Consider the following 12,286-nt stretch of genomic DNA (forward strand, 5'->3'; position numbering starts at 1 on the left):
GCTCAAGGAGGCGGGACTGCCTGACTTGCAGCTTGTTTACATTACTCACAATTTGTTTAGTTTTAAGCGAGGACAGAGACACAGTCAGAAGGAGACAAAGAAAGTGAACGAAAGGACTGAGACAAGGAAGCCAGAGGCTAAGGGTCACTGTTTGGAACTCTCAAGTGCCCACAAGGGTGGGTGTCTTATCGATCCAGTACGCAGCAAATATGTGCCTGTCACCTCGAATAATCCACAGGAGTGGAATTTGTTTGGGGTATCCTGTGGAGACCACTTACGTGTTAACCCTTGCCTGGGTATGTGGTGTGCAATTCACTTGAAGATGATATCCCTGTGACAGGTCACTTTCGGTGATCATTCTTATGGATTTGGAACGATGCCGGATAAAATCTACGGCGACTGTTATCTCGTTTTACCACGTGGAACCTGTGGAATTCGGCGTAATTGCCTTCTCCCTACATTTACCCTGCATTAAAAATATCTCTCTCCCATCCCTTATTCCGTGAATGAACTAAGCTTTCATACTTTACCATCTCAGGACTCTAAGCCTTGATTCTGTTCCCCACCCCCCGCCGATCTCAATAGTTTGGGAGTTATATTTACACACATCTTGCTTAAATTACTATATTATAAGTAGATACCAATAAAGACCAAGTTCTTCGGTGTGCACATAACAAACGATCTAACCTGGACCCACAACACCTCCACAGTAGTCAGGAAGCCACAGCAGCGTATACTGGAGCACCATGGAGAGTGTCATGTCCGGCGCCATCTTTGTAGGGTACGGAAGCTGCAAGGTATCGAACCACAAGACAATACAAGGGAGAGTAAAACCCGCCGACAGGGTGATCGGGGTCTCACTCGGCCCTGTTTGTGGCATTTTCCAGGAACGTTGCAGACGAAGGGTCCAAAGCATTGTTGAGAATCCCTACCACCCATCCCATGATCTCTTTGACACGCGGTGGTCAGGATGAGGGTGCATGCATATCAGCACTAGGAATGCCCGGGTAATAACTTGTTCCCTCGGGTTGCGAGAATAATGAATATCTCGCCATCAATGAGGTCTCGTCACTTGGACAGAGAGCTGTTTACTAAATGTTTACTGTTTCCCAGTGCTGTGCTTTACTACACGCGTTTAGTATTTAATTAACCAGTTTCGAGCACAATATATTGGTTTGTCTGTTGTGTGTGATATAGGTTTTGTGGTTGCACCAGGGTCCTGAGGAAATAAGTGTGGAATTAGGAGCAAAACTAGGCTCTTTCAAACCTAGGGGTGAATGGATACAGTCTTACGATGATGAAAAGAGTTCAGTTCAGTTTGAGGTAGCTAGTTGAGTAACTTCGGAGATTGAGAGAGGTGAGAGGAGAGTTGATGCCGTTGATCTTCCCATTGTCTTCTGAAATCCCTGTTGTCCTCCGGAATCCTGTTGAAGACACCGACTGTGACCGTAACACGTACGACCGTTCTTCAGTGGTGGAATTATCAAACGGGAGGGTGGGACACACAGATAATTCCCACCGATCGCACCTTTTCACTGACTAGAGCCACTGATCGACTTTCCCGAATCGATCCTCCAAAAACACACCTTCCTGTGGGTGCATCAAAGCTCGTTCAGTGTCCCAAACCGTATGTCTGTCTGTGTCTCAACGGACCTGGTATTTATCCCCACATGTTGGACACCAGCTGTCCATCAACCTGCTCCGTCCTCCTCTCTCTGTAAGAGGTTTACCAGCAGGCAAGTTTTCTTGTGGAAAGGTAAACAACTTGAAGAGAAATCATAATGTCAATCTTTGGATCTCTCTCTCTCTCTCTCTCCCTCTCCCTCTCCCTCTCCCTCTCCCTCTCCCTCTCCCTCTCCCTCTCCCTCTCCCTCTCCCTCTCTCTCTCTCCCCCCCCCCCACTCCCTCTCCTCCCTTTCACTCTTTTTAACAGCTCATACAGTGTCCAAAACTCAGTCTCATTCTCCCGACATTTTAAAGTGATGGTCCACAGAAAATATTAACCCTAGGGATACATACACTCCTTCCTTTTCAGAAAATTTTTTACAAAGGAAATTTTTTTAACTACATGTTAGTATATAAAGTAATACATATGTGATTATCGTAATACATTACAGAAGCGTATACAAATACTAATCTCTATTTCACTTTTAAACTTAACATTCAAACAGTCTAGCTACCCTGATATTGTCTTTATCTTTCACATGCTTTGCTACAAAAAAAGTCAAATTCCTGCAAAACCAGATCCTTTATTCCAAGTGGCGTTTGGCCAACCATTGTCCCTTTTCGAAACAGAACAAAACCATCACGTGATCAGATCGAACAGGGCTGTCAAGACTGCCTGCACATGTGTTAGCTTATCACCAATGTTTTCCAAACTAAGCCGATTTATTAAATTTGCAAACAAGTCCTTTGTTCCAAACAAGTCATTAGTTTTATCTCCAAGATGTTTAATTCCAAATGTTTCCATAATAACACCTACCGATGGTCTCTCAAAATCACAAACTTGAACAATATCACCAAGTTGCTTATCCTTAAATTTCAAAATATAGTTTAACAAATTAGCATGTACTGTCTCAGCACCTGACAGAGCTGTATCTCTCAGCAAAGTCAAAGGTCTTGAAACCAATCCAGACTTCATTCAAAAATCCAGGAACAACACTTTTCCCAATATCTTCAATAAAATTCACCTCACCAGTTTTCATCCCATCACAAACTAACACGAGTGATTGAGAATCCTCAATTTCCACTGATACCAGGGTTAACCCATTATTCACTGAACCAAGTGCATCTGACACAAAAGGACTGCATTCCTTTTTAGCCAAGTCAGACAACTCAGATCTTAACTGAGTCTCAACACAAGGTTCAGAACCCTGTGAATCCTCGGGTATTTCAACAACCTGAACACAGGCAAACGGGACAGCTGCCTCTCCAAGGCTTTCAACACCATTCCCAGTTGCAGATTCCGGGTTCCCCTGATACTCCCAGCTAATCTCTGGGAAACTCCTATCTGGAGCAAACTCAACCTTGTGGGTTAAAACAACCTCGTCTGGTAACCCAGCATACTCCCGCATCCTTTTAATCTAGGTATGCCCTTACATCATCGAGAACACACTTCTGAAATTCTTCAATTACAACCAGCTCTTTCAAGCTATAAAAATCACAAGGGTCCAGCACTGGACCTCCCAGCTGCCACATCTTCCTCTCGAACTGTCTCTGTCTTTCAGCTTCCTCAGCCTCAAGCTGTTTTACTCGGAGCTCAAACTCGTGCTGTTGCACTCTTCACCTCTCCTCAGCCTCGATCCTTAATCTTTCCATCTGATTCTGGGTCTCAAACCCGCTAGGTTTATTTCCAGGAAACAACTCAAACTCCTCTACTTTAAACAACCCCTCAGATACATAAAACTCGGCTATGACCCTCTGCATCTGTGACGACCTCGTTGCCGATTTCACCTTTGTATGTTTCAACCGTTTTGCAACAGTCAAAAGCTCAAACGTTCTGGCGTCCTCTAAAGCCTCAGAGTTTGGAGCATCAAAAAAAATATCAACTTCCATTTCTTCTGTTTGTCCACACAAACAAATCAAATAAGGGATTTCCCCCCAATCAATTCAAATAAGATATTGCATAATTGTTAATATCCCGGACAATCCCCCAATAATTTTACGTAACCCGTGACGGGTTAAAGAACCAGCAGAAATGGAAAACACATTGGAGTCTGGTATTGCTATAAACTAATAGTGTTTATTAGTGGCTACGCAATGCAGTACTATAAATACAAATATATTACACAGGTTAGCAATGATATATATGTACATAAGTGTGGAAATAGGAACAAAACTAGGCTCTTTCAAACCTAGGGGTGAATGGATGCAGTCTTACGATGATGAAGAGAGTTCAGTTCAGTTCGAGGTAGTTAGTTGAGTAACGTTGGAGATTGAGAAAGGTGAGAGGAGAGCTGATCCCGTCGATCTTCCCGTTGTCCTCCGAAATCCTGTTGAACTCACCGACTGTGACCATAACACGTACGACCGTTATTCAGTGTGGAATTATCACCCAGGCTAGGGTGGGCACACAGATAATTCCCCACCGATCTCACCTTTTCACTGGCTAGAGCCACTGATTGATTTCCCCGAATCGATCCTCCAAAAACCCCACCTTCCTGTGGGAGCATCAAAGCTCGTTCAGTGTCCGAAACCGTGTGTCTGTCTGTGTTTCAGCGGACCTGGTATTTATCACCAGCTGTCCATCAACCTGCTCCGTTCTCCTCTCTCTAAAAGTTTTACCAGCAGGCAACTGTCCTTGTGGAAAGGTAATGAACTTTCAGAGAAACCATAACATCAATCTTTCGAGCAGTATCCTCCGTCTCTCTCTCTCTCTCTCTCTCTCTCTCTCTCTCTCTCTCTCTCTCTCTCTCTCTCTCTCTCTCTCTCTCTCTCTCTCTCTCTCTCACTCACTCTCTCTCTCTCTCCCCCTCCCCCCCTCCCTCCCTCCCTCTCTCTATTTGTAACAGCTTAAACAGTGTCCAGAAGTCAGTCTCATTCTCCCGACATTTTAAAGCGATTATCTACAGAAAATATAAACCCTAGGTGTACATAACACACGCCATTTTTAAAGAAAGAATATTGGCAAAAGACGGGCTGTAACAGGATCTGTCCGAGTCAGCGTGGCTTTACGAAAGGAAAATCATGCTTGACTAATTTTCTGGATTTTTTGAGGATGTAACAATAAAAGTAGACAAGGGAGAGCCAGTGGATGTCGTGTACCTGGACTTTCAGAAAGTCTTTGATCAGGTCCCACATAGGAGATCAGCGGGCAAAATTAGAGCACATGGTATCGGGGGTTGGGTACTGATATGCATAGAAAATTGGTTGGCACACAGGAAACAAAGAATAGGTATTAACGGGTCCTTTTCAGAATAGCAGGCAGTGACCAGTGGGGTACCGCAAGGCTCGGTGCTGGGACCGCAGCTATTTACAATATACATTAATGATTTAGATGAAGGGATTAAAAGTAACATTAGCAAATTTGCAGATGACACACAGCTGGTCGTGTGAATTATGAAGAAAATGTTAGGGAGAATGTTGCTTGAACTTGAGACTTGGATAGGTTGGGTGAGTGGGCAGATGCATGGCAGATGCAGTTTAATGCGAATAAATGTGAGGTTATCCACTTTGGTGGCAAGAACAGGAAGGCAGATTACTATCTGAATGGTGTCAAGTTAGAAGAAGGGGAAGCGCAACGAGATCTAGGTGTCCTTGCTCATCAGTCACTGAAAGTAAGCATGCAGGCACAGTAGGCAGTGAGGAAAGCTAATGGCATGTTGGCCTTCATAACAAGGGGAGCTGAGTTATAGGAGCAAGGATGTCCTTCTGCAGTTGTACAGGACCCTGGTGAGACCCCACCTGGAGTATTGTCTTCAGTTTTGGTCTCCAAATTTGAGGAAGGATATTCTTGCTATTGGGTGAGTGCAGCACAGGTTCACGAGGTTGATTCCCGGGGTGGCGGGACTGTCATATGTTGAAAAATGGAGCGACTGGGCTTGTATACACTGGAATTTAGAAGGAGGAGAGGAGATCTGATTGAAACATATAAGATTATTAAGGGATTGGACAAGCCAGAGGCAAGAAACATGTTCCCGATGTTGGGGGAGCCCAGAACCAGAGGCCACAGTTTAAGAATAAGGGGTAGGGCCATTTAGAACTGAGTTGAGGAAAAACTTTTTCACCCAGAGAGTTGTAGATATATGGACTGCTCTGCCTCAGAAGGCAGTAGACGCCAATTATCTGGATGCTTTCAAGAAAGAGTTAGATAGAACTCTTAACAATAGCGGAGTCAAGGGATATGGGGAGAAGGCAGGAACAGGGTGCTGATTGTGGATGATCAGCCATGATCACATTGAATTGCGATGTTGGCTCTAAGAGCCGAATGGCCTACTCCTGCATCTATTGGCTATTGTCTATAGGCCCGTCAGCTTAACATTTGATGTCAGGAGAATTCTTAAAGCCGTCATTATGGAAGAAATAACGAGGCATTTGCAAAGGAGTGGTTCCATTATTCAGAAGCAGCATGGATTCAGAATGGGCAAGTCCTGTTTGACCATCTAACTGGAGTTGTCTGTGGACATAATGAGTGCAGTGGATAGAGAGAACAGCTGGATACTTGGATTTCCAGAAGGTGTTCGATAAGGTGCCGGACAAGAAACTTATGAATAAGATACGGATGCATGGACTCGGAGGAAGTGTATTGGCATGGATAGTGGATCGGTTAAGCGATAGGTGGCAGAGAGTTGGTATAAATGGGTGTTTCGCCGGTCGGCAGTCTGTGGTGTGTGGGGTGCCGCAGGGGTCGGGTCTGGGTCTTCACCTGCGTAACATTTATATTGATGATTGGGAAGAGGGGACTGAGTGTAGCGTAGCAAAAATTTCCGATGATACTAAACTGAGTGGAAAAGCAAATTGTACAGAAGACGTGGAGGGTCTGCAGAGCGAAAAGATAGGTTAAGTGAGTGAGCCAATGTCCGGTAGATGGAATACAATGTTGATAACTGCGAGATCATCCACTTTAGAAGGAATAATACAGAAGCAGATTAATATTTAAATGGTGAAATATTGCAGCATACTGTTGTGCAAAGGGACTTGGGAGCTCCTGTTCATGAATCGCAAAAAGTTGGCTTGCAGGTATAGGTTATTAAGAAGGCAAACGGAATGTTGGTCTTCTTTGCTAGAGAGATTAAATTCAAGAGCAGGGAGGTCATGCTGCAACTATACAGGGTACAGCACCTGAAGTACTGTGTGCAGTTCTGGTGTCCATACTTGAGGAAGGATATTCTGGCATTGACGACAATGCAGAGGAGGTTCACTAGGTTTATTCCAGGGATGAAGGGGTTAACATGTGAGAAGAGATTCAGTCGCTTGGGAATATACTTTCTGGAATTCCGAAGAATGGGAGGGGATCTTATAGAAACATGCAAAATTTTGAAAGGGATTGATAAGATCGAAGTAGGAAAGTTGTTTCCATTGGTAGGTGAGACTAGAACTCGGGGACATTGTCTCAAGATTCAGGGAAGAAGATGTTTTTCCCAGAGAGTGGTGAATCTGTGGAATTCTCTGCCCCGGGAAGCAGTTGAGGCTTCCTCACTAAATATGCTTACGAAATATATTTAAGAGATAGCTGGATAGGTTTTTACATAGTAAGGGAATTAAGGGTTCTGGGGAAATAGCAGGTAGAAGGAGCTGAGCTTACGGACAGATCAGCCTTGATCTTATTGAAAAGGCTGGACAGGCACAATGGGCCGGATGGCCTACTCCTGCTCCTATTTCTCATGTTTCTTATGTTAAGTTTGCCCCTATCTCCTGTCATATGAATATTAAGTCCCATTACTCAATAGTATACAGGCATTATAAACGTGTTTACTTTTAATGACCATATCATGTGTGTCTCTCTTCTCTGAACTGCCTTGGTGATTTCCGTTGTGAGTGGACTGGTCTCCTGAGAAACACGGGCCTCTCTTCTCTGAACTGCCTTGGTGATTTCCGTTGTGAGTGGACTGCTCTCCTGAGAAACACGGGCCTCTCTTCTCTGAACTGCCTTGGTGATTTCCGTTGTGAGTGGATTGCTCTCCTGAGAAACACGGGCCTCTCTTCTCTGAACTGCCTTGGTGATTTCCGTTGTGAGTGGACTGCTCTCCTGAGAAACACGGGCCTCTCTTCTCTGAACTGCCTTGGTGATTTCCGTTGTGAGTGGACTGCTCTCCTGAGAAACACGGGCCTCTCTTCTCTGAACTGCCTTGGTGATTTCCGTTGTGAGTGGACTGCTCTCCTGAGAAACACGGGCCTCTATTCTCTGAACTGCCTTGGTGATCTCAGTTGTGAGTGGACTGCTCTCCTGAGAAACACGGGCCTCTCTTCTCTGAACTGCCTGGGTGATCTCCGTTGTGAGTGGACTGGTCTCCTGAGAAACACGGGCCTCTCTTCTCTGAACTGCCTTGGTGATCTCAGTTGTGAGTGGACTGCTCTCCTGAGAAACACGGGCCTCTCTTCTCTGAACTGCCTTGGTGATCTCAGTTGTGAGTGGACTGCTCTCCTGAGAAACACGGGCCTCTCTTCTCTGAACTGCCTTGGTGATCTCAGTTGTGAGTGGACTGCTCTCCTGAGAAACACGGGCCTCTCTTCTCTGAACTGCCTGGGTGATCTCCGTTGTGAGTGGACTGGTCTCCTGAGAAACACGGGCCTCTCTTCTCTGAACTGCCTTGGTGATCTCAGTTGTGAGTGGACTGCTCTCCTGAGAAACACGGGCCTCTCTTCTCTGAACTGCCTGGGTGATCTCCGTTGTGAGTGGACTGGTCTCCTGAGAAACACGGGCCTCTCTTCTCTGAACTGCCTTGGTGATCTCAGTTGTGAGTGGACTGCTCTCCTGAGAAACACGGGCCTCTCTTCTCTGAACTGCCTTGGTGATCTCAGTTGTGAGTGGACTGGTCTCCTGAGAAACACGGGCCTCTCTTCTCTGAACTGCCTTGGTGATCTCAGTTGTGAGTGGACTGCTCTCCTGAGAAACACGGGCCTCTCTTCTCTGAACTGCCTTGGTGATTTCCGTTGTGAGTGGACTGCTCTCCTGAGAAACACGGGCCTCTCTTCTCTGAACTGCCTTGGTGATTTCCGTTGTGAGTGGACTGCTCTCCTGAGAAACACGGGCCTCTATTCTCTGAACTGCCTTGGTGATCTCAGTTGTGAGTGGACTGCTCTCCTGAGAAACACGGGCCTCTCTTCTCTGAACTGCCTGGGTGATCTCCGTTGTGAGTGGACTGGTCTCCTGAGAAACACGGGCCTCTCTTCTCTGAACTGCCTTGGTGATCTCAGTTGTGAGTGGACTGCTCTCCTGAGAAACACGGGCCTCTCTTCTCTGAACTGCCTTGGTGATCTCCGTTGTGAGTGGACTGGTCTCCTGAGAAACACGGGCCTCTCTTCTCTGAACTGCCTTGGTGATTTCCGTTGTGAGTGGACTGGTCTCCTGAGAAACACGGGCCTCTCTTCTCTGAACCGCCTTGGTGATCTCGTTGTGAGTGGACTGGTCTCCTGAGAAACACGGGCCTCTCTTCTCTGAACTGCCTTGGTGATTTCCGTTGTGAGTGGACTGCTCTCCTGAGAAACACGGGCCTCTCTTCTCTGAACTGCCTTGGTGATTTCCGTTGTGAGTGGATTGCTCTCCTGAGAAACACGGGCCTCTCTTCTCTGAACTGCCTTGGTGATTTCCGTTGTGAGTGGACTGCTCTCCTGAGAAACACGGGCCTCTATTCTCTGAACTGCCTTGGTGATCTCAGTTGTGAGTGGACTGCTCTCCTGAGAAACACGGGCCTCTCTTCTCTGAACTGCCTGGGTGATCTCCGTTGTGAGTGGACTGGTCTCCTGAGAAACACGGGCCTCTCTTCTCTGAACTGCCTTGGTGATCTCAGTTGTGAGTGGACTGCTCTCCTGAGAAACACGGGCCTCTCTTCTCTGAACTGCCTTGGTGATCTCCGTTGTGAGTGGACTGGTCTCCTGAGAAACAAGGGCCTCTCTTCTCTGAACTGCCTTGGTGATTTCCGTTGTGAGTGGACTGGTCTCCTGAGAAACACGGGCCTCTCTTCTCTGAACCGCCTTGGTGATCTCGTTGTGAGTGGACTGGTCTCCTGAGAAACACGGGCCTCTCTTCTCTGAACTGCCTTGGTGATTTCCGTTGTGAGTGGACTGCTCTCCTGAGAAACACGGGCCTCTCTTCTCTGAACTGCCTTGGTGATTTCCGTTGTGAGTGGATTGCTCTCCTGAGAAACACGGGCCTCTCTTCTCTGAACTGCCTTGGTGATTTCCGTTGTGAGTGGACTGCTCTCCTGAGAAACACGGGCCTCTCTTCTCTGAACTGCCTTGGTGATTTCCGTTGTGAGTGGACTGCTCTCCTGAGAAACACGGGCCTCTCTTCTCTGAACCGCTTTGGTGATTTCCGCTGTGAGTGGACTGCTCTCCTGAGAAACACGGGCAACAGTCGCAGCCTTTGGTCTCAAGGGCCCACTTTGTATCCTGACAGGATCTTTTTAGTTCAGGTTTCCCAGCGCTTGCCGCCTATTCAGCATCGCATCACTAGCGGTTCGCTGACTGTCATGCCCAGCCCGAGCTCCAGACATCCCCTGGCGATCCCCAGGCAGCGCCCGTGTCAGTCTGCTCCATTGACATCCCTCCATTTCTCAAGCCAAAGGGTATTGCCTTTTATACCGACAGACAGGATGTTCAGCCACCCCGAACATGGAGAATAGACGCTGACCGGAGCACCGCCTAATCTGGGTAGAGACGGGTCTGGGTTTGCTTCAGGACTGGGGGAGGGTAGTGGAGGTGGAGGGGTGCCGGGCTGGATTTACCCTAGTGGGTATCTTCTCCCCGGACCCGATGCCCCTGAACCCAGACCTCACTGCAGAGCTGGAAACCGAGCTCCGGCTCCTCACCTGTCCTCAGAGTCGATGCGGCTGAGAGAGTCACCGTCCGAAGACTGCCTCCGGATGCCGTTTCTATTCTTTGCCACTGTGGCTGTTTATTCGTCTGTGTGTGTAGTTCTTTCATTTCTTACTGATTCTATTATAATTATTGGTATCTACTGTGAGAGACCGGAAGATAATGAACCGGAGACTCATATTGCGGTGATATACACGTACTTTGATGGGAAATTGATATTGAAGTTTGAAGTCTGAACATGATTTCCCTTTAGTCTTCCCCTCACTCGGCAGATCAAGCGGACATCCTCCCTGCCCGTTCGTCCAAATGACGAGCACAATCCATCCTCCGTCTCTTCAGGCTCCCCCTTGAATCTTCGTGTTGGTGGAAAACCGAATCCATCCAAACAAGCGAAAGCCGGACCACTACACGTCATCATTCCCAGCCATTTATTCCTTTATCTTTCCCATCAGTCTGTGCGGCTCAGCGCACCACACGCAGGGGAACGGGTTATTGGTCGGACAATGAGAAGGATGGGATAGACCTATGGGGACGGGCAGAAAACCGGTGGGGGGGAATACCCACATCTGTGCGGTAACAATCCGTTGACGTGAAAGAAAACAGTTCAGCCGGGGGAGTCGGCGCACAATGCAGACGGGAGCCGGCACGGACCAAACAGGACAGTGGGACCAGCAATGACAGAGAATTCCTATGAGAGAGAAAAAAAGAAAGACTTTGGACTATAGAGTACTTTTTGTTTAAGGTATCTATTTTGCCGATTTGAGTGTCATTGTTCAGGCCTGTAAATACCCTTTTATCCATACACGAATCCGTGGCACTAAGGGAACAGCGAGTCGGACAACAGGAAAGGCTCAGTGTTAGCGACGGCCGATACTGCGGGCGTCGTATCCATGGCGACAGACATTGTATCAGATAAAATAAGCGAAGATGAACCTCCGTCAGGAACAGTGGATGGAGCGTCGCCTCCACCGGGAACAAATGAATGAGGATCAAATCTACTGGGAAAAGTGTATGGAGGGTCAGTCCACCAGGAAAATGGATGGAGGTGGAACTTCCAACGGGAACAATAGATGGCTGGACACCCACCGGGATTAGTGATGTAGAGCAATTGGACGGATGGTCAGCCCGGCGAGATCAATAGATTGCGTGTCACTCACACAACGAATATTGGATAGAGAATCAACGACACACGGGTCAATGGCTGAGGCTTCACTACCACCGGGAACAATGAATGGAGGTTCAACAACACACGGGTCAATGACTGATGTTTCACTACCACTGGGAACAATGAATGGAGGGTCAACACCACACGGGTCAATGGCTGAGGCTTCACTACCACCGGGAACAATATATGGAGTTTCCGCGCCACTGGGATGTATGGGATCTGGTCACCCCTACAATAGATGGATGGCCAACCATCGGGTACAAGGGATGGTTGCTCATACCTAACGGGATGAATGGATGCAGGGCCACCACCATCAGACATCAGCGAATCGCTGTAATTTGTATCCTTGCTTCGTAATGATTGAAAATTGTGGGCGCAGAGTCACTGTATCTGGGCACTGAGGAGAAAGTGGGACCTCCCCATTGTCACTGAGAGGACGGGGTCTCCGACAGAGGGCAGTGTGGGGGGAGTGTCACTGTTTTCGGAGATTGCAGGATGATGTCACGCACCGGACACATTGACCTGGGGAATGAGAATCCTGTCACCGATGGGAAATTGATATACAGCGTCACGTTCCCAGACGTGCGATCGAAGGAGAGTGACAACGCTTACTGTATGGACACCGTAGCTGTACGGTCTGTCGAT

Source organism: Hypanus sabinus, unplaced genomic scaffold, assembly GCF_030144855.1.
Source record: "Hypanus sabinus isolate sHypSab1 unplaced genomic scaffold, sHypSab1.hap1 scaffold_744, whole genome shotgun sequence".
NCBI classification, from domain to species: Eukaryota; Metazoa; Chordata; class Chondrichthyes; order Myliobatiformes; family Dasyatidae; genus Hypanus; species Hypanus sabinus.